The sequence below is a fragment of the Nicotiana attenuata genome, chromosome 3 (genome assembly GCF_001879085.1).
Source record: "Nicotiana attenuata strain UT chromosome 3, NIATTr2, whole genome shotgun sequence".
NCBI lineage: Eukaryota > Viridiplantae > Streptophyta > Magnoliopsida > Solanales > Solanaceae > Nicotiana > Nicotiana attenuata.
Genome location: NC_031991.1, coordinates 45,368,131 through 45,373,258, shown reverse-complemented (window position 1 = coordinate 45,373,258; position 5,128 = coordinate 45,368,131). Strand labels below are relative to the sequence as shown.

Genomic DNA, 5,128 nt, shown 5'->3' with positions numbered 1-5,128 from the left:
TAAATTAGTTTGACTAATTACAATCCATTAACAAACTTTCTTTTCTTTGGCATTTTCTTTGTGTCCGGCACATCTTATGTTGAAAAATCCTAGTTAATGAAGTTTGTGCTAGTTCTTTAATTATAATGACCCAAGTTTTGTTGAAGTGTACTGGGTGAATGACTTGATAAATATCAGTATCCGTTTGAGGGTTAATCTAAGGCAGTCGTTCTTTTTCCTATCAACATTTTCCACTAAAAGCACCGATAACTACTTTGTATTGTGGAAAGAAAAGTGAGAGCTTAACAATTAATGGTTGATAACGATAGGCTGTCTACTAGCTTTTATATAGAAAAATAATTTATGATGTCCACATCAAATAATGTTACGTAAGAGGGAATATAATCAACCAAACATTTTTTTTTTCTAATTGCTCGGCAAGCTTAATTTAATTACGAAAAAAGTTATGCAGTGACAACATAAAAATATTTTTACAATAAAATCTTGGGTTAGTTATATTTAACACTCGGTATAATAGTACTCTATTTCGAATATATCCCTATGAATTTGTCACGACCCAGAAATCTCACCATCAAAACCGTGATGGCGCCTAACATTTCACTTGCTAGGCAAGCCAGCGTTAGAATAATTTATCTATTTTTAACCGTTCAGATTAAATGATAATAAAGAAGCTGAAATAACTGCAATAAATCTGAGGTAAAGTGCGAAAAACCATAACAACTGAAATATCTAATACAATCCCGAATCTGGTATCACAAGTGCACGAGCTACTAGAATAGTACAAATAAAGGTCCGAATAAAAATAAAAGTGTCTGAGGAAAAGTACACAGCTAAGTTAAAGAAAAAGGGGACTTTAGGGGTTGCGGACGCCGAGCAGCTGTACCTCAAGTCTCCACTCAATAGCCGACCCGAACAATCTATGAACCGCCGCTGGGACCGACTCTAAAATCTGCACAAGAAGTGCAGAGTGTAGTATGATTACAACCGACCCCATGTACTCTGTAAGTGCCGAGCCTAACCTCGACGAAATAGTGACGGGGCTAAGGCAGTCACTTATAATAACCTGTACGCAGTATAAAATAATGGCAGGAAAGAAAATGCGGAAATGAATTAAAGCAGTTAACACATAATAGTAACCCAATCTCCGAAAAAACATCCAGTAAATGCCAGAAATACCAATCCTTAGAGTCTCGTATGAAAGTATCGAAGCCAACACAATACAACAAGGAATGTAAATCACATAAACTGTTGCGGCACGCAACCCGATCCCGTCGTACAACACAATTCTCCCTTATTCCACCATAATAATATCAATAATAATAAATAAATATATGTTGCGGCGCGCAACCCGATCCCACCATATAATCAGAATCAATATCATAATTCACCCTTATATCACCATATCAATCCACCTTTATTTCACCTGTTGCGGTGCGCAATCCGGTCCCACCATCTCAATATAAATTCACTCTTATTTCGCCATATCGATCCATTCTTATTTCACCTGTTGCGGTGCGCAACTCGATCCCACCGTACAATATGAATTAATCAATAAGTGTAATTAATTTAACAACTCAAATCACAAGAGTTCTCTACGATTAATGGATATGAAATAGAACTAGAAAGGAAATCTCTTCTCACATTAAGAATTCACTATGATTAATAATAAATAGTAAGACAAATCAAAGAAATGACAACTAAAGGGTACAAGTAGGTCATTTAAGGCAAGCAGCAGTAAATCATGGAAGTATGAGAGAATTTAACATTTTCAACACGAGAATGATAAGTGAGTAGTAGCAAATAAAGGCATGGGAAGCATCTAAAGCATGTAACAGTTAAGGCATGAAATGAAATAATTAATGAATTGCGGAGAAAGAGGAAAACAAGTTTTTTGGAAGCGTATATACACTCGTCACCTCGCATATACGCCGCAACACATGAATTTCACATAGCACATAACTCAAGGGTTTTTAATTGCCTCAAATCAAGGTTAACTCAACACTTACCTCATTCCGCAATCAACTCACCGGGGCCTTTCTTCTAGAATCCTCCTCCAAACCAATCGTATCTAACCAAAATCGACTCGATAACATCAAATAATGCTAGGAAAATCAATTACAATACATAAAATTAAGATTTTTACATTTTTGTCCCAAAAGTCAAAAAAAGTCAACATCGGGCCCGCTTGGTCAAAATTCGAGATTCGGACCAAAACCCATTTATCTATTCACCCCCGAGCTCGATTATGTAATTAGTTTCGAAATTCGACCCTAATTGAGGTCTAAATCCCGAATTTGTAAAAATCCCCAATTATTCCCAAATCCTTAATTTTCTACCATGGAAGAACGAAGATTAAGGCTAAAAATTAATGTGTGATGATGAAAATGGAAGAAAATAAGTTGAAGTACACTAACCTATGAAAGGGTGGTAAAATTTTTCCTCCAAATCACCTCTAGGACGAGCTCTAACGGAAAGATGGTGAAAAATTGGTGAAATCCCATAATTGAAATGTTTTAAGGTCTGTGCGTCAGGTCTTCATTGCGTTCGCGAAGGACCTGGCGCGTTCGCGATGCACAGCGGCCAAAGTGGCCTAGGCGTTTGCGAGAAGTGATCCGCGCTCGCGATGGTTCTTCCCCCTGACCATCGTGTTCACGACCAAGAGTTCGCGTTCGCGTAGCACACCAACCCAGCTACCCCAAGCCCACACTACTTCGCGTTCGCGGAGGAACAGTCGCGTTCGCGAAGGGAAAGCCCCCTTCACTTCGCGTTCGCAACCAGAACCTCGCGTTCACGAAGAACAATCTCCTCCCGTGTCCCAAACTACTCTTCGCAGTCGCGGGACTTTCTTGGCGATCGCGAATTAAAAAACACCAGAAACCACCAGAAGCTAAACCAGCGTTTCCTTAAGTTTAAAAACATCCGTAGCCTATCCGAAACTCACCCGAGCCCTCGGGGCTCTAAATCAAGCATGCACACAAGTCAAAAAATATTATACGAACTCGCTCACGCGATCAAAATACCAAAATAATACCTAGAACTACTATTCGGACACCAAAACGAATGAAATTTTCAATGAAACTTAAGAACTTTCGTTTTAACAATCGGACGTCCGAATCACGTCAAATCAACTCCGTTTTGCACCAAATTTTGTAGACAAGTCATAAATACTGTAATGAGCTCGTACCAAGTTCCGGAACCAAAATCCGTACCAGATAGCAACAAAGTCAAACTTCGGTCAAATTTATGAATTCTTTAAACCTTTAAACTTAAAATTTTCAACAAATTGCGATAAATCAAGCTACGGAATTCCGAATTTGATTCCGGGCATACGCCCAAGTCCCAAATTACGATACGGATCCACCGGGACCGTCAAAATACAAATCAGGGTCCGTTTGCTCATAACGTTGATCGAAGTCAACTCAAATGAGTTTAACGGCACGATTTCACATTTTAATCAATTTTTTACATAAAAACCTTACGAAAAATAATACGAACTGCGCACACAAGTCGAGAAAGGCTAAACTGAGCTATTCGGGATTTCGAAATATAGAATTGAGGGTTAAAACTATAAATAACATATCGGCTCATCACATTATTTTAAAATCAAACACTTATACCCCATATATTATGAAAATCGTACACATATATGCACCCCCCTAGAGATATATCTATAACTAAGTATATTAAAATATAATTAATAAAACACAATTAAATTAAAAATAATTTTTTTTTTGGCATTTTCATTGTGGTTTGGTTATTTATTCTTTTGCTTCATTGTTGTCTTAAATTTACTTTTCATTGTTTCATTATATAATAGGTTTTAACGTTTAAGAAAAAATAAGAATAACAATGTTATATTTAAGAGTTCCGAAAGATAAAAATATTTTTTAAAATATGTAAAGTTCAAGTCATCTCATTAAGTAATTTGTATTAATTTCTTATTTAAGATTTTTAGAAGATACATATTTCAAAAATGTTTCATACTCTTTTCTAAATTTCCTAAAAAATAATACATAAAATCTTGTTATTTATAGTTTTAATCTGTCTTGTATAATATAGGATATACCTCATAGGGGGCTGTAAGCGTATAATTCTTGTAGTGTAGGGAGTATAAAGTATAAGTGTTTGATTTTAAAATATAATGGATGTATCCGAAATTGAGTCATATTACAGGAGTGTTTAAAATAATTAATCCTAAAATCTTTTATAAAAATAATATAAATATATTTTTATATAAAGTCAATTAATAATCTGGTAAAAATAATAACTAACTTACCATATATAAGCTACACTAACCATATAAAAGATCTTTATATTATCAAGGGATATGACTTAAATTCTTAAAAAGGACAGAAGGAGAAAGAAAGATAGAGAATGGACCCGCAAGCACCTAACGTTGCAAGTTGGTCCTGACTTGTGGTCCATCGGCGTATTATTGTGGCCAAACTGCTGAGAATGAATCACTTGGCCGCATGCTCTGTGGTGTTTTCTACTTTGTTAAACAGCTGTTAATTTGGTGGAAACAATCGTATAAATGGTTGTGAGAACATTGACATAAAAACAGCGAATTCTGTTGCTGTGATTACGCTTACTGCATGTGATTTGTCCTTCCCGTATTTTGGTGCACCGTGCACCACACCAAACACCAAAGGAATGTCGTCTGAATAGCTAGTTTTGCAAGATTCAATATTCCATATAGTGATTGTTGAATTTTTCATGTGTACCTAAATTATTCTTTAGGGTATTTTTTAATGCTTTGAACGGGATTGTTGTCAAAGGATGTCATCCCATTTGCATGAGTTGGGAGGAGGAGGTGTGAAATTGAGCCATGCAAATGAGATCTGAACCTAAGTTCTTAGAGAGGAAGAAGAAGAGAAGAAGATCTGTTTTCATTATTGTAGAAATGAGCTGAAAACCCAGCTATATACAATTCCCTTACTTCTCACACGTGCACCTCACGTTCCTAACTAACTTGTGTAACTAACTTCTTAACAGCTCATTAACAGTTCATTAATCACAAATAACAGCTCACTGGTCTTTTAACTGCTCAGTTGCTTCTCATTCTATTACTCCCCCTCAAGCTGGAGGGTGAAAGACATTGAGCACTCCTAGCTTGGACAGGAGAAGC

The 5,128-nt window shown here is 36.3% G+C and overlaps 1 long non-coding RNA gene across 2 annotated transcripts; it reads right to left on the bottom strand.

Annotated features, from left to right (window-relative positions):
* On the bottom strand, positions 698–4,891 carry LOC109224628. Of its 2 annotated transcripts, none has more exons than XR_002067738.1 (3): positions 4,381–4,891; positions 2,007–2,068; positions 698–949 (listed from the first exon to the last, which is right to left on the bottom strand). It is a non-coding gene; the product is annotated as an uncharacterized LOC109224628 (long non-coding RNA). The 2 variants fall into 2 exon arrangements; XR_002067739.1 differs by having other exon boundaries at positions 4,391–4,891.